This window comes from Rattus norvegicus, chromosome 2 (genome assembly GCF_036323735.1).
Source record: "Rattus norvegicus strain BN/NHsdMcwi chromosome 2, GRCr8, whole genome shotgun sequence".
NCBI lineage: Eukaryota > Metazoa > Chordata > Mammalia > Rodentia > Muridae > Rattus > Rattus norvegicus.
Genome location: NC_086020.1, coordinates 232511796 through 232535592, shown reverse-complemented (window position 1 = coordinate 232535592; position 23797 = coordinate 232511796). Strand labels below are relative to the sequence as shown.

At 38.5% G+C, this 23797-nt stretch overlaps 1 long non-coding RNA gene across 1 annotated transcript; it reads right to left on the bottom strand.

The window, feature by feature from the left end:
• Positions 1-22024: 22024 nt before the first annotated feature.
• LOC134485985 (uncharacterized) lies at positions 22025-23289 on the bottom strand. Its single transcript, XR_010064468.1, has 2 exons — positions 23209-23289; positions 22025-22536 (listed from the first exon to the last, which is right to left on the bottom strand). It is a non-coding gene; the product is annotated as an uncharacterized LOC134485985 (long non-coding RNA).
• Positions 23290-23797: the final 508 nt, after the last annotated feature.

Here is a 23797-nt window from a genome sequence, read left to right as displayed (position 1 = left end):
ATTGAATCAGGCTTGAAAGGAAAATCAAAGACTCCATTCAATCAGTATTATAATTTTCCCATTGAATAAATTCATGTCTATGTGATTCATGAAGCTGATACACAGAGGATGCTGAGCCCAGAGTAAATATAAGAGGTCCCTGTACTGGAATTGGAGGAGGAAAGATGGAGATTTTTCTGGTAGGGTTACACTCAGAAAAAAAATACAATCAAATTAAGAAATGCTGAAGAGTAACAGAGAGTTCATATAATACTTACGCTGAATAATTTACCCAAAGAAAAAGAACACAGTCAAGCTGCAGGACCTTTTGAACAATGAGCAAGAGTTCAATTATCCACCAATGTTCTATTAAAAGTCAGCTTTCCGGGCGGAAGTGTTATTTCAGCACTCCTATCTTAGAATTATTAAACAGAATTTCGCCCGTATAGTTGCTGTGCTGGGCTGTACCTGGTACCTTCATTTTAAGAACTCAGGGTTACATGAAGTATCACTCTGTCACAAAAAGAAAGAAAATAATGGAGGAGGAAAGAGTTATTTTAACATCACTTCTGGAGGGTAAGAGCTATTAGAGTTCATTGACAAACTCTATCTGAATGTGACTCTAGCCATGCTATAAGTTCAGAAAGAATATTATTTGCTTCCATTGAAGAATGAAAGAAGCACACAAAATGGGCACAGAAAATTCTTCTCAGTGTAATCAACGAAATCTGCAATGCTGCTGAAGGGGTAGCTTATCAAGTCCTTGTTTCTGTATTATTTGCTGGTTAAGAAAGAAAGCTTATCAAGCCAGGAGTAAATGGACAGTAAACAGCACCCCTTCCTGGTCTCTGTATCAGTTTCTGCCTCCAGATTCCTGGCCAGTTTGAGGTTTTGTCCTGACTTATTTAAATTATGAACAGCAATGTGGAATTGTTAGCTAAGCCCCCTTTCTCCAACTTGGAGTTTGGTCACGGTGTTACGTTGTAGCAATAGTAACCCTGCTTAAGACAAGTTGGTACCAGGAGTCGGGTATTGCTGTGATAGCCTTGACCATGTTTTTGGGAGGATTTCAGAAGTGCTTTGAAACTTTGTGCTAGAAAAGCCAGGGAGTGTAGAGAGCTTAGTGTAATGCTCTGTAGGCTCTGAATGATAATGTTTAGAGCTGTGCAGAAAATGAAAGCCTGGCTTGTAAAGTCTTACAGGGAACTTTAAAGCCATTTTTTCTTTTAAATTGAGAATATGTTCTGCTCAGCTTGGACTGAAAAGACTGAGAACATTAAAGTGCCACTTTTGCATTACTGGAACAATTGATGCTGGTTACTTGGAACTAAGGAATTAGCAGTTATTTTAAGAGACCAACAACCTTGAGGTAAATTTATCTTGGAAGTGTTTCCACACGGTCAGCACACACACAAACTGTGTTTCAGAAACAGCCAAGGTTGAATCTTGTCCTAGTACCCAGACTTGATTGTAGTGTAACAGGCACCAAGGTGTGGTACTGATTTTGAATGTATGAAGGAGTTATGAAGAATGGCTGAGGCTTGGCACTGTGAGAGGTTAGAGAGGCTTATAGGTAAATGTACAACCTAGGTGGCAGTTAAAGGCCCAGGAACTGTGAGGGTCATGCAAAGAAATAGAAGCTTGCTACCATGAAGACAGCCTATGAGAGGCTATTGGTGAAAGTGGAGTCCAGTTACAGGAGAACAGCCCAGCATTTTAGAGATGCCAGTACTAAGATAATGGCAACTAAGGACAGCAGCAGCCTTGGGATTGAGCCAACTGGAACCTAGAAGAAAAGCTGTGTGCACTGCAGAGGGTAGAAGCCCAGAAGACCACGATGAATTCCAGATAATTGGACATTGAGTTATTTATACTGTTGGATTTGTGACCTTTGCTTAGTTATGAATATGACTGTACTCTGGTCTGTCACTCTTGAAGAAGGTATTTAATTTAATTTTGATTTTTAAAGGAGCCCACTGCTGAAGACTTTTTTAAAAAAGATTGTGGATTTTTAGAGAGATTGGATATTTTAAAGAGACTGAAATTTTTGTGTTTAAATTTGTAAAGACTGTGGGACTTTTATAGTTATTTATGTTTTAAATGTGAAATCTTGGAGATGAATACTAAAGGAAAGGTATGGCCTAATATAGATCTGTTTGTGTGCCAAATTGGTGGGGAGTCAGTTTTGCTAGCAAGTCTTACGTCAACTTGGCACACAAACAGGGTGAAGAAGGGAACCTATATTGAGAAAACCCTCCATAAGATCAAGCTATAAATCATTTTCATAATTAGTGATTGAGGGGAAAAACCTAGCCCATTGTAGGCAGTGTCATCCCTGGTTATATGGTCCTGTTAGAGGAATTAGAGAAAGGGTTGAAAGAGTTTAAGGGGCTTGCAACCCCATAGGAACAGCAATGCCAACCAGCCAGAGCTTCCAGGGACTAAACCACTACCCAAAGACTACACATGGACTGACCCTGGACTCCAAATGCATGTGTAGCAGAGGATGGCCTTGTTAGGCACCAGTGGAAGGAGAAGCCCATGGTCCTGCCAAGGTTGGCCCCCCAGTGCAAGGGAACGTGGGGGGGGGCAAGGAGAGGTAGATGGGGAGGGGAACACTCTTATAGAAGAAGGGGAAGGGGAGAGGATAGGGGGCTTATGGACAGGAAACCAGGAAAGGGAATAACATTTGAAATGTAAATAGAGAATATCCAATAAAAATAAATAAAGCAAAACAAAACAAACAAACAAACAGAAAAGCAAAAAGAAAGCAGGTTGAGCAAACAGGGCTAGCAAGCGAGAAAGCAGCATTCCTTCAAGGCCTCTGTATCAGCTCCTACCTCTAGGTCCCTTTCCTGTTTGAGCTCATGTCCTGACTTCCTCAGATGATGATAGCCATATGGAAGTATAAGTCAGATAAGTTCTTCTGCAACGTTCTTTTTGGTCGTGGTTTTTCACTGCAGCAATAGAGAGCCTAAGTCATTGATCAATCAGTTTGTCAACACAGTGATAATACCTGAGATTTGTAAGATGGCCAAGTTATTGGTGTTCTCAGGTGTTTGAGTTCCTGGTCACATGGTTCCTCTATTTTGAATCTTTGTAGGCACACTGCACCCCAATGGTGAAGCTGTTCATGTTCTAATAGTCTTTCAGTAAAGAGATAGATTGGGAGGGGAAATTCTCAGTTCCCCTTCAAATACATGTTTCAAATAACTTAACTCCCTTCTTTCTCCTAAAGGTTCTATCTCCTCCCAGACTTGCAATATACCAAGAGTCAGGTTTTCAACACATTTCAGAGATACAAACTCTTAGATCTTCCCTGAAAAACAAACGCCTATGGAAATCACGCATCAGTTTTTACCATTGGTAAAGCACACTCTGAAGTCAGTTTGATGATCTTTTGATTTAAATTTCCCTTAAGTCATTTGTCATTTCTCTCATTTCTTCTATATTCTTGTTAATGCGTTATGCATTTTCTTAGACCTTTCTGCCTTGAGAGCAGAATTCAAAGCAGAATTAAACTTCCAAGCAGAGCTAAAACCATACATAGACTGTTCACTTTTTTAACAGTGAACATTTTCTACATTTTTTCATTTATGAGCACAAGCAAAAAAAAAAAAGATCTCTGACCAGTACATCAAGAATAAAACCCAACTACTCCTGCGTTCCGAGCAGAGATAAGAGCAGAGGAAGCTGCCCTGTTTCTTCCTGTGTGGTGATTTCTCTGAAGCACTGTATAAAATGGCAGTATGATGCTTTTCTTGGAGTGCTGCTGGGCAGATTGGAAGTAGAGGACTGAAAGCCCTATCGCTCGACACACAGTAAAGACCTCAGATGCGAGCTGCAGCTCTCTATAATCTCCCCATGTCTGCCTGCAGCTAAAATGTGATGAAGCCTTTCTTTTTCCCAGGGATCTTTCCCATAGAGCCTTCCGTTTGGGTCTCGCGTCGTCTCACCAATCTCATTTAGATTGCGAATCAGATGTCATAAATACTTCATGATTTTCCATTAAATTGATGCCATACAACTTCTACTTACTGCAGTTATTTTTGATACACCGATTATCAATGGGAACATTTTAATGACACCTGGTCTAAAGGGCTTACCATACATGGAACATAGGTAATATGTTAGAAGCTTGCTTTCCCTAATAACTCCACTGTGTTCCATTTTGTCAAAAATCTAGTATGTGACATCATAGTTACAATAACAAGCTGACTCGTGTGAAATCTTCCGAATCCCCATCAGGATATGAGCGTAAGCAATCTAATTTTCTTGACATAAGCACAGGAGGAATTACATGCACATAAGACATCCCTTTGAGAATAAATTTCCTGGTTTTATTCACTTATACGGATTTTTATCTCAATCTTAAAAACATTAGGGAGACATTGTCAACAATTTTTTTTCAAGGAGAAGCCACGCAGATACTTGATGCATTAACATTATTCATAGTTTCTAGTGTAAACCGCATCAAACGACTTACTAGTCACCGCATGGGTGTGAAAAGTGAACTGGAGCCTCAAAATCAGTGACATGTTGCCCTCTATCCATTGCTACTCTTTGGCAAGAGAAAAGGGGCCCCACTCCTCAGACACAGCATGCCATTTTTTAATTCACACTTAAATTTCCACTTGAGGAGGCAAGCGAAAACAAACTGGTCCTCCCAGAGAAGCACCCTGGGAATAAGTGCCCTCCCAACTTTAGTAATTATCTCGGAAGAGCCTTTCTCCCACTCCTCTTTGCCTTCTGAATAGGGTTTGCTTATTAGGGTCTTGTTATTTTCTACTACCCTATTTGCATAATTTGCAGATGTCAACTTGGTTGGCTTTCTTCTCTCCCATAGAATAATAGTCTTTGTTGACTAAATTGTTCTGCTTTTACAGCTGTAATTAAGGAGACACTATACAAAATTGTAAAAGGAAAGAACTCTCAGCATGGCGATAGGTAGGTTTTAAATTCTGAGGGGTATAATCAGATCCATGACTCGAAGCTGCCTCTCTTCCTTTTGTAAATTCACCTATGTGCATGGCTTCAAATCAGTGTCTGTTCTCAGGAAATCTTCATTGAAACATCAACAATATTCAGGATAAATGAACAGCTGTTATTGTCATTTGGCTCATTATATACAGTCTCTAAAATCATGCCACCATAAACAGGAAGTACATGATTATTGAGTTACTACTTTGGCAATAAAAGAGTAAATTGCTTTGTTATTCATCCATGACGTCTTAATGACTTCATGACTACCTGGGTAATTATTCATTTGCTACTCTGTATGTGTAGAATTATATGAAATTCTGTATAATTTTCAAATATTAAATGTTTTTCATATCACTACTCTTTTTTGCATTTTCATAGGCAGAAGTTCCAAAAAAATTTTTTTTGAAGAAAGTGGTATTCTGGGCCATCAGATGACATGATATATACTTGCATCACACAGGATTTAAAAAGCACTCAAATTTGATTGTATGGTATAGATCAAGCAGACTAGCAGAAAACCAGTTCTAATATTCATCTATACTATATGATATTTTAGGAAAATATGCTAGTATTTTATGAAAGAAAATATTTGAAGTTCAGTAACATGTAGTGACATTTGATTTGAAAATGTTTTGTTCAATATGATCTTTCTACAGAATTATTACATTGGGATTTTTCTCTGCTTTTTCAATTTAAGAAGTTTGTTGTAGATTTGTTCCCTCAGAGGGCGATGACTATTTTTTGAATTACTTGTGTGCAAGTAAATGGCACTGCGCTTTTTCATCTTTATAAAAACTGTGTATGAATATTCTTGGAAGTGTGATTCTATATTATCTTTTTGTCATAGCATTATTTATCATAAACATGGTTAAAAACAGCAAGCATAGTCATTTAGGACAGGATCAGTTTTATTGGCTTGAGTATCACATGAATCTCAATTCATTCCTTAAACCAGTTCTTTGTGAATATATCTGTATACAGAAAGAGAGAACTGAATTGCTACCTATAAGAGTCTTTAACATCCTATACAATCATTACCATAGTCACTGCCATTATAAAGGTTGAAATATTTGTAAGATGTAAGCAGAGTCACATGGGTTTGCACTGTCTGCTTCTATGTCAATTTAATGGGGACAAGTTCAGTTGAAATCTATGTTTATACAATGTCATTCTACTGTGACTGAAGCATACTAGAGTGTCTGCAAGATAGCAAAAAACAAAAACAAAAACAAACAAACAAACAAACAAAAAACCTTTGATTTCTACCCAGTTACTTGCCAGTTATGATTTTATTGATATTAAGTGTTGAGAACTAGATATATAATAGTCTCCTGGATAATGTATAGTATTTGACCAAGGATATCTGACATAATTGTAAAACGAATCGAGCAGGAGATGTATTTTTAGTGACCACATAATTTAAAATATGCAATGACTATATCTAATCTCAGATTTCCTCAATTTAACTGCAAATGGACCAAAGTTAAATATAGTAACCATGATGAGAACTATACATAGCACACTTGCTCATTACCCTCAGAAGTGAACACATGGCTAGAACTTCGTAAATAAAGGGAAAATTAAGAAAATACGATTTTACTGTATAGGGAGAAAATGAATATATAGGTCACAATCAGAGCATGAGAAATGGCGTTGGATAAAACTGGTTTTTTTTTCCAATCCAGGTTTTTCTGAAGCATATAAAGAGCAGCTGAGGACAGATATTTTTCTCGTTACTTGTGAAGATGTATATTATTCAAAAACACAAGAGAAAAATCAAAGAAAGAGGAACATACATTTCTCTTTTCTTGTACAGAACCATCACTACTATGTCATAGTGCCAGAGACAGCTTGGCAAGTCATAGGCTAGAAATGGAAACTCAAAATGCCTTTTTAGAAACAAGTGTTTTGAATGATTCTTCCATTTTCTGTAATTGTCACTGGAACTGGATGATACTGAGTTGGAGTAGATTTTCCTTTGGACTGCTATAAATGAACAATCAACACATGTGCAGGTAGGGAGAAGGAATAATTATTTGACGGAAAAATTTCTATGAATGTTCTCTAAGTCTCTGTATTAAGAATGTGGCATTATAAGTCTAGATGATGTGCACTATGACGTAATTTCAAAGACTGTGGCATGAAATTTGGAATTGATACCCTTTATAGAAAAGAAGCTGGTAAACTCCACCTCAGTCAATATGACATTGAGAAGTGAGGAGCAATGAGATATCAAATTGTTAACATCAATCTTTGAGTTGTTAAAATAGTGCACCCTATTCTTCATTGTAAAGCATTTACCTGCAGTCTAACTGTGAGAAAAACATCATACTAATTCCTCTGGGAGAGACAGTATACCTTATTTTCTTACCAACATTCCTCAACCTATAAAGGTCATTTAAAACTAGTGTCTGAAAAACTGCTAACTGGAGTTTAGTAAGATGAATAATATTGTAACTTGGATGAGATCCTGGAAGAGAAGAGAGACATTAGGTAGAAATTAAGGAGATGTGAGAAAAGCATGAATATGAATTAATGGTAACATTTAAGTATCCATTTAGTAATTGTAACCTTGTTCATATTAGATAGCATCAGAAGAAGAAACTGAGTGGGAATAGAAACTCAATTATCTTGCAATTTCCCTGTAAGTCTAACAATGGTTTTAAAAGTCAGCATCATGATTCCAGTTAGTATAAAAAACAGATTTCTACATGAAATGGGCTTTTCCATAGAACTTTAGATATAAAAATATATTTCTAGTATATTTCAAGATCTCATAATCAAACCAAATACTAATTAACTTCATAAAACATAGAGTATTTGTTCATGTAGGGGAAAAGTCATTAAAAGTGTAAAGTGAAAACGTTGGAAAATCAAGTATCAACTAATTAGACTTGCGACTCTGTAAGAAGACCAGTGGTCTCAATTAACCTGGATCCCCAAAATCTCTCAGATACTGGACCATCAACCAGGCAGCACACACCAGCTGATATGAGAACCCCAACACATATACAGAAGTCTGCTGGGCCTCAACTCAGCCAGAGAAAATGCACCTAACCCTCAAGAAACTGGAGGCCCCAGAGAGTTTAGAGATCTGGTAGGGTGGGAGGACGTATGGGATGTGGAAAAGTTGGAGGGTGGACCAAGAGGGGAATAAAATCTGGAGTGTAAAAAAAAGATTAAGGAGCTGAAGGGGCTTGCAACACCATAAGAACAACAATACCACCAACTAGAACTCCCAGAGACTAAACCACTACTCAAAGAGTGATCCATGGCTCCCACTGCACATGTAGCAGAGGATGGCCTTGTTGGGCACCAATGGAAGGAGAAGCCCGTGGTCCTGCCAAATTTGGACCCGAGTGCAAGGGAATGTCAGGGGAGTGGGATAAAGGGGGTGGATGGGGAGGGGGAACACCCTTATAGAAAAAGGGGAGGGGGATGGGATAGGGGGCTTATGGACGGGAACGCTGGGAAAGGGAATAAAATTTGAAATGTAAATAAAAAATATACAATTAAAAAAAGATTAAATAAAATTTTTACAAAGGACATTAAATGACTGTTTACTGTTATGAGGTTAATTAAAACTATATGACCGTTTACCAATATCCTAAGTATTTCCTATACTTTATTTGTAGATGAAAAAAATTATTTTTGTCATAACGGTATGTCCAAATATCCTTTGGCATAAGTAGTCGGCTTAGACTAGCATGACTTATTGCCTAAATTAACTTTTGTTTCCAATTGTTCAGGCACACACCAGTGTGCATTTGAATAAAGCAAATATTAAACAACAACCAAACTGTTTAAGCTTAGATTTATTAAGAAATATAAAATGTTCCTGTTTCCACCATAGCATCAACCATGTGTAATCTTGTGCTTTCTATTAGATACAAGTTTGATTATCTTAATTACTCAGGCGCAGCTGCAGTTCTATCATAGAGCACCCACGCTGCCACGGCTACATTGATAAGTACCTGCAGGCACCTAATCATAGCTAATGTACTCAGATGACGACTTTGTTGAACTGAGTACTTTATTTGTATAAGAGTTTTACATTGATTATTTTTGTATGGAAACTCTCAGAGTTACTACGATATTTTGAAAATATTCTCAGGAAGAAGTGAGGTGAAATTACCGTGTAAAAGCTGAATAAATTAGAGTCAAAAAATGAGCAGAATTGATATTGACAGGCTACTTATCAGTGATTAGGTGAGGAGCACAGCACAGCATTAGGAAAATTCAAAAGGAATAACTGGAGTTATTCATCAAATAGTTTGCAAAAGCGTTTATCATTTTTTTTCTTACTAAAAATGTAAAGTTCTCGCTGCAGACTTAGGTCAAAATATCTCCAGGTCATTTGTTCTGAATACTTATTTTGATAATGAAAATGATGTGACTTAGACCATCTTCTTTCCAGTCATGGCCTGGGAAGGGACCAGAGTGGCCTGACATTTACAGTCCTTCAATGGCAATTACAGCACAACTAATATATCAATTTAATTAAATTCCTATGGTGATTCATGACATAAAATATCAGAATAAGTTAACTTGCACAGAAATAGACAAAAGATCAATGCACTAGGCAGAGACAAAATGAATTAAAGAAGAGCTGCCATCCCTTGGAAAGATTGTGTGCATAATGAGGTTTTCCTTCTCTTTCTCTTTTTAAATGCAAAGCTTGTGTTTCAGACATCATTCATGGAGGTTAAATGAGGGAGATTGTGGTCAGGTACAAAGATGCCTCAGGTAATCGCTAAAGCAAACAAAAATGATTGCTTCCCTGTTGCTGAAGAATAAAAGAGCAGTACGTGATTAAATAAAATAAATAAAACTTGTCCATCTATTTCGCTAAGTATCATTTGAGTTGTGCTGCTTCAGCCGTTTTGCTATTAACTTTTCATCCATTAATAAATGGATACCTATGACATCCTCTTGCCAGAGAAACTATCCAAGAACGTGTGCTGAGGAGAGGAGCTGCTGTGAAGAGGGAATTCATAGGTTCTCTTCTCTGTCTCTACAACTTTGTACTGGTGTGGTCATGGAGGACCCCGGCAACTCCAAAGCTATGCTGCAGGACTTTCTCCCTGTAAAGGCTGCCTGGGCTCAAGTAGTTTTTTTTTTTTTTTTGTTTTTTTTTTTTTTTTATTAACTTGAGTATTTCTTATATACATTTCGAGTGTTATTCCCTTTCCTGGTTTCCGGGCAAACATCCCCCTCCCCCCTCCCCTTCCTTATGGGTGTTCCCTTCCCAACCCTCCCCCCATTGCCGCCCTCCCCCCATAGACTAGTTCACTGGGGGTTCAGTCTTAGCAGGACCCAGGGCTTCCCCTTCCACTGGTGCTCTTACTAGGATATTCATTGCTACCTATGGGGTCAGAGTCCAGGGTCAGTCCATGTATAGTCTTTAGGTAGTGGCTTAGTCCCTGGAAGCTCTGGTTGCTTGGCATTGTTGTACTTTTGGGGTCTCGAGCCCCTTCAAGCTCTTCCAGTTCTTTCTCTGATTCCTTCAATAGGGGACCTATTCTCAGTTCAGTGGTTTGCTGCTGGCATTCGACTCTATATTTGCTGTATTCTGGCTGTGTCTCTCAGGAGCGATCTACATCCGGCTCCTGTCGGTCTGCACTTCTTTGCTTCATCCATCTTGTCCAATTGGGTGGCTGTATATGTATGGGCCACATGTGGGGCAGGCTCTGAATGGGTGTTCCTTCAGTCTCTGTTTTAATCTTTGCCTCTCCCTTCCCTGCCAAGGGTATTCTTTTTCCTCATTTAAAGAAGGAGTGAAGCATTCACATTTTGATCATCCGTCTTGAGTTTCGTTTGTTCTAGGGATCTAGGGTAATTCAAGCATTTGGGCTAATAGCCACTTATCAATGAGTGCATACCATGTATGTCTTTCTGTGATTGGGTTAGCTCACTCAGGATGATATTTTCCAGTTCCAACCATTTGCCTACGAATTTCATAAACTCATTGTTTTTGATAGCTGAGTAATATTCCATTGTGTAGATGTACCACATTTTCTGTATCCATTCCTCTGTTGAAGGGCATCTGGGTTCTTTCCAGTTTCTGGCTATTATAAATAAGGCTGCGATGAACATGGTGGAGCACGTGTCTCTTTTATATGTTGAGGCATCTTTTGGGTATATGCCCAAGAGAGGTATAGCTGGATCCTCAGGCAGTTCAATGTCCAATTTTCTGAGGAACCTCCAGACTGATTTCCAGAATGGTTTTACCAGTCTGCAATCCCACCAACAATGGAGGAGTGTTCCTCTTTCTCCACATCCTCGCCAGCATCTGCTGTCACCTGAGTTTTTGATCTTAGCCAATCGCACTGGTGTGAGGTGAAATCTCAGGGTTGTTTTGATTTGCATTTCCCTTATGACTAAAGATGTTGAACATTTCTTTAGGTGTTTCTCAGCCATTCGGCATTCCTCAGCTGTGAATTCTTTGTTTAGCTCTGAACCCCATTTTTTAATAGGGTTATTTGTTTCCCTGCGGTCTAACTTCTTGAGTTCTTTGTATATTTTGGATATAAGGCCTCTATCTGTTGTAGGATTGGTAAAGATCTTTTCCCAATCTGTTGGTTGCCGTTTTGTCCTAACCACAGTGTCCTTTGCCTTACAGAAGCTTTGAAGTTTTATGAGATCCCATTTGTCAATTCTTGATCTTAGAGCATAAGCCATTGTTGTTTTGTTCAGGAAATTTTTTCCAGTGCCCATGTGTTCCAGATGCTTCCCTAGTTTTTCTTCTATTAGTTTGAGTGTGTCTGGTTTGATGTGGAGGTCCTTGATCCACTTGGACTTAAGCTTTGTACAGGGTGATAGGCATGGATCGATCTGCATTCTTCTACATGTTGCCCTCCAGTTGAACCAGCACCATTTGCTGAAAATGCTATCTTTTTTCCATTGGATGGTTTTGGCTCCTTTGTCAAAAATCAAGTGACCATAGGTGTGTGGGTTCATTTCTGGGTCTTCAATTCTATTCCATTGGTCTATCTGTCTGTCTCTGTACCAATACCATGCAGTTTTTATCACTATTGCTCTGTAATACTGCTTGAGTTCAGGGATAGTGATTCCCCCTGAAGTCCTTTTATTGTTGAGGATAGCTTTAGCTATCCTGGGTTTTTTGTTATTCCAGATGAATTTGCAAATTGTTCTGTCTAACTCTTTGAAGAATTGGATTGGTATTTTGATGGGGATTGCATTGAATCTGTAGATTGCTTTTGGTAAAATGGCCATTTTTACTATATTAATCCTGCCAATCCATGAGCATGGGAGATCTTTCCATCTTCTGAGGTCTTCTTCAATTTCTTTCCTCAGTGTCTTGAAGTTCTTATTGTACAGATCTTTTACTTGCTTGGTTAAAGTCACACCGAGGTACTTTATATTATTTGGGTCTATTATGAAGGGTGTCGTTTCCCTAATTTCTTTCTCGGCTTGTTTCTCTTTTGTATAGAGGAAGGCAACTGATTTATTTGAGTTAATTTTATACCCAGCCACTTTGCTGAAGTTGTTTATCAGCTTTAGTAGTTCTCTGGTGGAACTTTTAGGATCACTTAAATATACTATCATGTCATCTGCAAATAGTGATATTTTGACCTCTTCTTTTCCAATCTGTATCCCTTTGATCTCCTTTTGTTGTCTGATTGCTCTGGCTAGAACTTCAAGAACTATATTGAATAAGTAGGGAGAGAGTGGGCAGCCTTGTCTAGTCCCTGATTTTAGTGGGATTGCTTCAAGTTTCTCTCCATTTAGTTTAATGTTAGCAACTGGTTTGCTGTATATGGCTTTTACTATGTTTAGGTATGGGCCTTGAATTCCTATTCTTTCCAGGACTTTTATCATGAAGGGGTGTTGAATTTTGTCAAATGCTTTCTCAGCATCTAATGAAATGATCATGTGGTTCTGTTCTTTCAGTTTGTTTACATAATGGATCACGTTGATGGTTTTCCGTATATTAAACCATCCCTGCATGCCTGGGATGAAGCCTACTTGATCATGGTGGATGATTGTTTTGATGTGCTCTTGAATTCGGTTTGCCAGAATTTTATTGAGTATTTTTGCGTCGATATTCATAAGGGAAATTGGTCTGAAGTTCTCTTTCTTTGTTGTGTCTTTGTGTGGTTTAGGTATAAGAGTAATTGTGGCTTTGTAGAAGGAATTCGGTAGTGCTCCATCTGTTTCAATTTTGTGGAATAGTTTGGATAATATTGGTATGAGGTCTTCTATGAAGGTTTGATAGAATTCTGCACTAAACCCGTCTGGACCTGGGCTCTTTTTGGTTGGGAGACCTTTAATGACTGCTTCTATTTCCTTAGGAGTTATGGGGTTGTTTAACTGGTTTATCTGTTCCTGATTTAACTTCGATACCTGGTATCTGTCTAGGAAATTGTCCATTTCCTGAAGATTTTCAAATTTTGTTGAATATAGGTTTTTATAGTAAGATCTGATGATTTTTTGAATTTCCTCCGAATCTGTAGTTATGTCTCCCTTTTCATTTCTGATTTTGTTAATTTGGACACACTCTCTGTGTCCTCTCGTTAGTCTGGCTAAGGGTTTATCTATCTTGTTGATTTTCTCAAAGAACCAACTTTTGGTTTTTTTGATTCTTTCTATGGCCATTTTTGTTTCTACTTGGTTGATTTCAGCTCTGAGTTTGATTATTTCCTGCCTTCTACTCCTCCTGGGTGTATTTGCTTCTTTTTGTTCTAGAGCTTTTAGGTGTGCTGTCAAGCTGCTGACATATGCTCTTTCCTGTTTCTTTCTGCAGGCACTCAGCGCTATGAGTTTTCCTCTTAGCACAGCTTTCATTGTGTCCCATAAGTTTGAGTATGTTGTATCTTCATTTTCATTAAATTCTAAAAAGTTTTTAATTTCTTTATTTCTTTCTTGACCAGGTTATCATTGAGTAGAGCATTGTTCAATTTCCACGTATATGTGGGCATTCTTCCCTTATTGTTATTGAAGACCAGTTTTAGGCCGTGGTGGTCCGATAGCACGCATGGGATTATTTCTATCTTTCTGTACCTGTTGAGGCCCGTTTTTTGACCAATTATATGGTCAATTTTGGAGAAAGTACCATGAGGAGCTGAGAAGAAGGTATATCCTTTTGCTTTAGGATAGAATGTTCTATAAATATCCGTTAAGTCCATTTGGCTCATGACTTCTCTTAGTCTGTCTACATCACTGTTTAATTTCTGTTTCCATGATCTGTCCATTGATGAGAGTGGGGTGTTGAAATCTCCCACTATTATTGTGTGAGGTGCAATGTGTGTTTTGAGCTTTAGTAAGGTTTCTTTTACGTATGTAGGTGCCCTTGTATTTGGGGCATAGATATTTAGGATTGAGAGTTCATCTTGGTTGATTTTTCCTTTGATGAATATGAAGTGTCCTTCCTTATCTTTTTTGATGACTTTTAGTTGGAAATTGATTTTATTTGATATTAGAATGGCTACTCCAGCTTGCTTCTTCTGACCATTTGCTTGGAAAGTTGTTTTCCAGCCTTTCACTCTGAGGTAGTGTCTGTCTTTGTCTCTGAGGTGTGTTTCTTGTAGGCAGCAGAAAGCAGGGTCCTCGTTGCGTATCCAGTTTGTTAATCTATGTCTTTTTATTGGGGAGTTGAGGCCATTGATATTGAGAGATATTAAGGAATAGTGATTATTGCTTCCCGTTATATTCATATTTGGATGTGAGGTTATGTTTGTGTGCTTTCATTCTCTTTGTTTTGTTGCCAAGACGATTAGTTTCTTGCTTCTTCTAGGGTATAGCTTGCCTCCTTATGTTGGGCTTTACCATTTATTATCCTTTGTAGTGCTGGATTTGTAGAAAGATATTGTGTAAATTTGGTTTTGTCATGGAATATCTTGGTTTCTCCATCAATGTTAATTGAGAGTTTTGCAGGATACAGTAACCTGGGCTGGCATTTGTGTTCTCTTAGGGTCTGTATAACATCAGTCCAGGATATTCTGGCCTTCATAGTTTCTGGTGAGAAGTCTGGTGTGATTCTGATAGGTCTCCCTTTATATGTTACTTGACCTTTTTCCCTTACTGCTTTTAATATTCTTTCTTTATTTTGTGCGTTTGGTGTTTTGACAATTATGTGACGGGAGGTGTTTCTTTTCTGGTCCAATCTATTTGGAGTTCTATAGGCTTCTTGTATGTCTATGGGTATCTCTTTTTTTAGGTTAGGGAAGTTTTCTTCTATGATTTTGTTGAAGATATTTACTGGTCCTTTGAGCTGGGAGTCTTCACTCTCTTCTATACCTATTATCCTTAGGTTTGATCTTCTCATTGAATCCTGGATTTCCTGTATGTTTTGGACCAGTAGCTTTTTCCGCTTTACATTATCTTTGACAGTTGAGTCAATGATTTCTATGGAATCTTCTGCTCCTGAGATTCTCTCTTCCATCTCTTGTATTCTGTTGGTGAAGCTTGTATCTACAGCTCCTTGTCTCTTCTTTTGGTTTTCTATATCCAAGGTTGTTTCCATGTGTTCTTTCTTGATTGCTTCTATTTCCATTTTTAATTCCTTCAACTGTTTGATTGTGTTTTCCTGGAATTCTTTCAGGGATTTTTGCGATTCCTCTCTGTAGGCTTTTACTTGTTTATTAATGTTTTCCTGTGCTTCCCTAAGTGTGTTCATGTCTTTCTTGAAGTCCTCCAGCATCATGATCAAATATGATTTTGAAACTAGATCTTGCTTTTCTGGTGTGTTTGGATATTCCATGTTTGTTTTGGTGGGAGAATTGGGCTCCGATGATGGCATGTAGTCTTGGTTTCTGTTGCTTGGGTTCCTGCGCTTGCCTCTCGCCATGAGATTATCTCTAGTGTTACTTTGTTCTGCTATTTCTGACAGTGGCTAGACTGTCCTATAAGCCTGTGTGTCAGGAGTGCTGTAGACCTGTTTTCCTCTCTTTCAGTCAGTTATGGGGACAGAGTGTTCTGCTTTCGGGTGTGTAGTTTTTCCTTTCTACAGGTCTTCAGCTGTTCCTGTGGGCCTGTGTCTTGAGTTCACCAGGCAGCTTTCTTGCAGCAGAAAATTTGGTCTTACCTGTGGTCCCGAGGCTCAGGTTCGCTCGTGGGGTGCTGCCCAGGGGCTCTCTGCAGCGGCAGCAACCAGGAAGACCTGTGCCGCCCCTTCCGGGAGCTTCAGTGCACCAGGGTTCCAGATGGTCTTTGGCTTTTTCCTCTGGCGTCCGAGATGTGTGTGCAGGGAGCAGTCTCTTCTGGTTTCCCAGGCTTGTCTGCCTCTCTGAAGGTTTAGCTCTCCCTCCCACGGGATTTGGGTGCAGAGAACTGTTTATCCGGTCTGTTTCCTTCAGGTTCCGGCGGTGTCTCTGGCAGGGGTCCTGCCGCTCCTGGGCCCTCCCCCACGGGAGCCCAGAGGCCTTATACAGTTTCCTCTTGGGCCAGGGATGTGGGCAGGGGTGAGCAGTGTTGGTGGTCTCTTCTGCTCTGCAGCCTCAGGAGTGCCCACCTGACCAGGCGGTTGGGTCTCTCTCTCACCGGGTCTGGGAGCAGAGAGCTGCTGCGGGCCGGGATCTCAAGTAGTTTTATAGAGAAGAAAAGGGAATGCCTTTGCTGCAGTAGTCTGTGCTGATGAAGTAGATCTCGATGGCTGCATTGAATGTGCTGGAAATTTAATCACTGTGCTTTTATATCCGTGTCACTGAACTTTAAATTAATTTGTGATGTTGTGGTTTTCTCCTTATGGCTCCAAGCATCTTCATCTGTAAAGAAGAATCACATTAATTATGTCTTACTAAGATATCATCCAACCAAGCTTTTTATAATTCTATGATAGAGAAATAATTCCTAGCTCATGCTTCCATTGAATAAATAAGTAATCATTAAATTAAAAATAAAAATTGTTGTTCATTATGAACTTATGTAAAATAATGTTGTGTGTGTGTGTGTGTAAGAACACATGTGTGCAATTTGCATTTTAAATTAGTTCTCAAACCATCCTGCTAGATAAAGTGGACATATACTTTATAGAATTATCAAAATTACTAAAAAATTTGAGTGATACTCAAACTTTAAAAAATTTGCAGAATTCCACTGGCAGTGCTAATGGGCACCCATAAAGAACACTGGAAAGAAGCAGTAAGTGAAAAAAATTAAAACAATTAAGAGTAAATGTGTAAATAAAATAGTCTCAATTTTTTTCTGTTGATAAATTACTTCTTAATTAAAATTATGATCAATCAACTGTAACACCAAACTCAAAGTTACAATAGTTTACTCAAGAGAAATTTGTTTCACTTTGACCACAATATTGACAGACTGCTAAAGTAAATTTACTCTGAGCATGCTCCTTCATTTTGAATGCATAGAATAGAACTCTCTTTGAGTAGCTGAATATTGGCCAATCATAGTAACTTACCCTCTCTGAATTACAACTGATAGGCCCATATTCAAATGGGGCAGACAGCAACTTGTATAATCAATTATCCCCTGTGGACTTCACTTCACTTTACCTTCTAAAAATGGTACCTCATACAGACGTACAAAGAGCTGTGATACATTTCTTGTTCAGATGGTGGCCTGACTCCCACATTATTCACAGACCATTGTTCAATTAGAGTATACTACATTTAATTTTTCTTTATGTGAATGTGTGTGTTTGTACATGTTTGCTTGTGTGCATTATGCATATAAGTGCACATGTATGTTTGTGTGCCAATGGATGGAGACGAGAAGTCAATTCTGTGTGTCTTCTGTAACCATTTTCTTCATTTTTCTGGGGATGCTTTCTTACTAAATCTGGAGCTCACTGGTTTGGATAGAATGACTAGTCAGAAATGCTCAGGAAGCTGCCCACATCCTCATTCCAGCCCTGAGAATACAAGCTTGTTTGTTGTTCGTGGTGGTGGATTTTTTGTTTGTTTTTATTTTTATTTTTTCTGATGACAATGATTGTGGCAATGTTCATAAGAAGTGAAGAAGAAAGAGGAGAAGGAGAAGGAGAAGGAAAGAAGAAGAAGAAGAAGAAGAAGAAGAAGAAGAAGAAGAAGAAGAAGAAGAAGAAGAAGAAGAAGAAGAAGAAAAAGAAGAAGAAGAAGAAGAAGAAGAAGAAGAAGAAGAAGAAGAAGAAGAGAAAATGAAAAGAAAAAGAAAAGAAAAAGAAAAACAGAGAAAAGAAGGCCAAGAAGTACCATTAAGCTTTTCAGCATCTTTAGGATCTTGGGAAACAGAAATTAAAATGACTTTTGAGATTTTTTTTTAGCTTACCCCATCTTGGTGCCCAAGATCAAGGAAGCAACTGAAAACAAATGATATAATTTCCTGTGATGGCAGACAGGTACATCCACTAAGGACATATTTGTGGGGAATTCTCAAACTGTATAAGTATATCTCTATGACCAAACAATTCTACTCCAAAGGGCTCAATATATCCTTCTAGTATATCGCCACTCTATTCACAATTGCTGAGAAAGAGAAATAACCCAATGGCTCTCCAGCTAACGAATGAATAATGAGAAGGTAGCAATAGGTACACTGGGATTCTACTCAAGTGAAAAATATGCAAATTATATTATATATTTAATTATAAATTAAATTTATAGGGGAGTGAATGGAACTGGAAATTATTATACTGAATGGGGTAACTCAGACACAGAAACATGAACATGAAGTGTTTTCTCTTTGTAAATCCTATGTCTGAATATTTTATTTGAACATATAAGCAGGGCTAACAACAGAAACTAAGAAAGTAGAAATGGGCCATGATTATTGGAGAGAGAGAGAGAGCTCTAAGGAGATGAACAGTACGGCACAGGCTCTATGAAGACACTGACTGGTTTCAAGACCTCTATGAGACCTATCCTTCCTACTGATTTGATTTATCATTATATATTTATTTTCAACCTATTTCTGTTCTTCAAAAACTCTTGAAACCCAAACCCCGAAGAACTGCACCACAAGACTAGCTATGCAGTATTTTCATGAATCAGCCATGCATACTATTCTGAAAGGATCACCGATGGCTCTCACAATGGCTGAGAGACACAGGACTCAACTCAGACAGAAAATGACTCTGAAGCTAAAAAACCACTCAATGTTCAGTGTTCCTTCTGTTTGTCCTTTATGGTCTTGAACCCAATCAAAGTGTCAAAGAGCCATATTCCATCACATGGATAATGGAGATAGGAATCTGGGCTGATTTATTTCTGAAAGCAAAGGTCTATGGGAGTGAAGATTTCAGTATGTGGCGTTATTTTCATCTTATGATGCAGAAAAGCAATCAGAGTTTTCTTGCATGAAATTCTTACATGGAAACGTCAAGCCCCAAATCTACTTTCTCCTTCAGTCAACGTTGCTATCATTGGGCCCACTGTCAACTTTTCTGATGTCCACTCTTATTACTCATTGGATACCATCATTTAATACACTATAATGAATAATCAAATAATATTTTATGCCGAAGCATACTTTAATATATTCTTTACTGAGTCATTTCATTTTTCAGACATGTAGATTAATTTTATTTTATATCTGAGTTCCTATATGACATTTTTCTTTAAGAGAGGGCTGATATCCTTGGTCCTGCCAAGACTGAACCCCGAGTGAACGTAATTGTTGGGGGGAGGGCGGTAATGGGGGGAGGATTGGGAGGGGAACACCCGAATAGAAGGCGAGGGGGAGGGCTTAGGGGAATGTTGGCCCGGAAACCGGGAAAGGGAATAACATTCGAAATGTAAATAAGAAATACTCAAGTTAATAAAAAAAAAGAAAAGAAAAAAAGAGAGGGCTGATATGTCATTTTAAAAACAATTATTGTAGTATAATTCCTATCATGTAAGTAGCCAATTTGACATGTATCACTGATTTTTAATATATTTAGTTGTGCAATGCTATCAATTAAATTTAATTTTTTTACACAGAATGTAAACCCTCCATTTACTCGTTTCCACTTGTATTCCCATATTTCATTCAAACTCCATTCCTGTAGTAACTAATTTATTCTCTGCACCTGACCCTTTCCTTGCTCTGAATATTGCACCTGCACAGTGTCACAGAATAAGTGACTTTTCACAACTTGATTATCTCAGCTGGGCTATGTTCAAGGTTTACTTCTTTTGCAGCGTGCATTGGCACTCCAGTTTTTAATACTGAACACTTTTTCTTTAGTGCTCCATTAAATCCCAGATCCCTGATGATTAGCACTTCACTATAGTCTATACTGTAAGCTTTCCAGCCATCCCTAGATATCTATGCCAGATAGGCTGTTGCTGAGAATGAAAAGAATGGTCTTGTTCTGAGGTATAGATGGGTAGGTCCACAATACCATCACCAAGAAAGGATTATTGAAATTCCACACCTCAGTATGAAAACATAGGCTTGCAGTAGAACAAGACCACCTTTCCATTCTCGGCAGCAGCCTCTGCGGATTCCATTCTCTAGACTGCTTTCTATTTTCTGTACCTGTGACTTGAATCCATCCTAGTTGTATGTGATTTCAAACAACTAATAATAGGAATTTTTTCATGTTCATATAGGCATTGTGTGTCTGAAGAAAAACTTTAAATGTTTTTGTTTTTGTTTCACTTTTTACTGTTTAATTGAACTGTCTCCCTGATTAATTGTAATAAGTCTTCGAATATTCTGGATGTACTTTTTTTTTTTTTGTCAGCCATGACTTGCAAATACTCTCACCCATTCTGTAAGTTTCTTACTCATTTTCTTTTTTTTTTAAGTATTTTTTTTAAATTTTATATATTTTTTGTCATTACACCTTTCTTTTTTATTAGATATTTTTATTTACATTTCAAATGTTATCCCCTTTCTCAGTTTCCCAGTTTCCCCTCCAGAAACATGCTATCTCTCCCTGCTTCTATGAGGGTGCTCCTCCACCCACTCACCCACCCACCCACCTACTCCCTCCCACCTCCCCTCCCTGACATTCCCCTATAGTGAGACATTGAGCCTTGACAGGGTCAAAAGTCTCTCCTCCCATTGATGCCAGACAAGGCCATCCTCTGCTACATATGCAGCTGGAGGCATATATCAATCCCCGTGTACTCTTGTGATGGTGGTTTAGTATCTGGGAGCTCTGGAGGGTTGGCTTGGTTGATACTCTTGTTCTTATGGTGTTGCAAACCCCTTCAGCTACTTCAGTCCTTTCTCCAACTCCTCATTGGGGATCCTGTTCTCAGTTCAATGATTGGCCTCAAGAATCCACCTCTGTATTTGTCAGGCTCTGGCAGAGCTTCTTAGAAGACAGCTACATCAGACTCCTGTCAGCATGCACTTCCTCTCTTCAGCAATATTGTTTGGGCTTGGTATCTGACTGTATACGGGATGGGTCCCCAGGAGGGTCAGTCTCTGGATGGCCTATCCTCCATTCTCTGCTCCATACTTTGTATCCATATTTCCTCCTGTGAGATTTTTGTTCTCCCCTTCTAAGAAGGACTGAAGCATCCTTACTCTGGTGGATCAAATGAATCAAGGACTCCAACAAAAAAAAAAAGAAAGAAAGAAAAAAATAGATGCACTGAAACTAATAGAAGAGAAAGTAGGGAAGGGCCTCAAACACATAGGGACAGGGGAAATTTTCCTGAACAGAACACCAATGGCTTATGCTCTAAGATCAAGAATTGACAAAGGGAACCTCATAAAATTGAAAAGCTTCTGAAAGGCAAAGGACACTGTCATTAGGACAAAATGGCAACCAACAGATTGGTAAAATAAATTTTACCAATCTTACATTCCATAGAGGGCTAATATCAAAAATATACAAAGAACTCAAGAGGTTAGACTCCACACACTCAAATAATCCTATTAAAATGGGATACAGAGCTAAACAAAGAATTCTCAACTGAGGAATACCAAATGTCTGAGAAGCACCTAAATGTAAAACACTTGATGTAGGTCCTGGGAACCGAACCTGTGTTCTCCTAAAAACCAATAAGCACTCTGAAATACTGAGCCATCTTTAAAGCCCCTAGGATTTAAATATATTCCAAAATGTAGATTGCACTCCGTTTGACAGACCTGTTCTTCTGTTTGTCCATTCATCTTCCTGTCCATCTACCCACTTAGCATCCAATGACACAGATATAAATGTATATATTTTAATAGATTTACCAATTTATCTTTAGAGTTTGATTTCCTAATGACCATTTCTACAATAATCTAATTTAGTGTATAGTGAATGATTCATTTGGTCTCCTTAAACACCTTTTTTGTTTGCTTATTTATATTTACTCATTTTTCTAAAGGGTTGTGTAATAGAAGTCCAATGTTCTGGAAACTTCTAAGACATCCTTGCTTGTTAGTTTTTCTATCTGCTTGCACATCAGCGTGATAGCAATTTTCAATGCCAACTTTCCTTGTGTTCTTTTGTTTGGATTCAGTTTTTCAGATATCGCAGGAAGCTAGAAAGAACAATGATCTCTGTTGTCTGGTTCTCTGGGATTTGTACTTAGCATCCTTTACGCTTTTATGAAAATTCCCAATCATCTTCCGACTTGTGTGTCTGAGGAGCTTCTTGGAAGCTGATTTGTCTTGGTGATGACTCTAAAGGCAGGCATGGTGATGAGGCTGGAGATCCTTTCTATCCAACTCTGCTGAAATCTAAGTCATATGAAGTAGTCAGAATGTGCTTGCAATAGAGACTTATAGGGAGTTTTATCTGCAGACAATATACTGACTGTTGTTTATAGATCATGCTCAGTGGTGAGATCCCATAGGAACCTCAACTTCTCCTTCCACAAAAAAAGCTAGTACTGACTTTTGCTGCTCTACCCCAGATATGGAGAAATACAAGTTACTAAAGTGGCCTCAAGAAAAATATCCTAGATAGTACTGTTTACAAATGTCCTGTAACATCTGTTGAAATGATGATGTCCACTTTGTTCCTTGTTTTTGTTAGTTTTACAGTTATAAAATGTAGCTATTTCTTTATGCTCTGGTGTTTAAGTATCATGCATTAAAAGCATAATCCTTAAAAGTGTATCTCCAAGATTGGATAGCCAGTTGCTGTCCCTGTCCCTAGGGGTAAGTAGTTCTTCCAATCTCAGCATTCCTTTTCTTTTCTAGAGCTGAAGTGAAAGAGATTTCCTCATCCATTTTAGCATATCTCTTGTTGTTGTCCTCATCTGTGTCATGCTCAGGCAGTGGTGTTATTAAGACTATACGGGTGTAGCATCTGACATCCCTAGAAGACAGAGACCTACAGCAAACTCCCTGATCCTCTGGATTAGATCTTTCTGTCCTCTCTTTACAGTGATTCCTGTGCCTTTGTACCTGTATCCATTGACTGACATCCATGTCTTTGCATTTTTATTGGCTGTAGTTTTCTACAGTGCTCTATATTGTACAGAGAAGTTTCCTTTGTGATAGGTTAAGAGAACCTTTATCTGTGGGTTCTAAATTTAGAATATAGTCAAGCATTATGATGACTTAGTAAGTGACATTGTGACTTCCCTTCCAAGACCCATGGCAAGTTGCCTAGGTTTCCAGAACCAGGTATGATGACCCTTTTGTGATGTGGGTCTAAAGTCCAATTGCTGTTTGTTTTTCTTTTTGTAAAATTGCTAGTTAGACTGCTTGTGATGACATGTGCTTTTTAACATTTAATTTAATTGTGTGTTTTATTAATCATTCCATTTATTTTGTTTACATCTCAAATGATATCCCACTTTCTAGTTTCCCCTCTGGAACCCCTATCCCATCCCCCCCTTTGCTTCTATGAGGGTGCTCCCACACCCACCCATCCTCTCTTGCCTCACCACTCCATGATCCCCCTACTACTAGGGCTTCAAACCTCCACAGAACCCCTGGCTTATCCTCCCATTGATGTCAGACAAGGTCATCCTCTGCTACATATGTATCT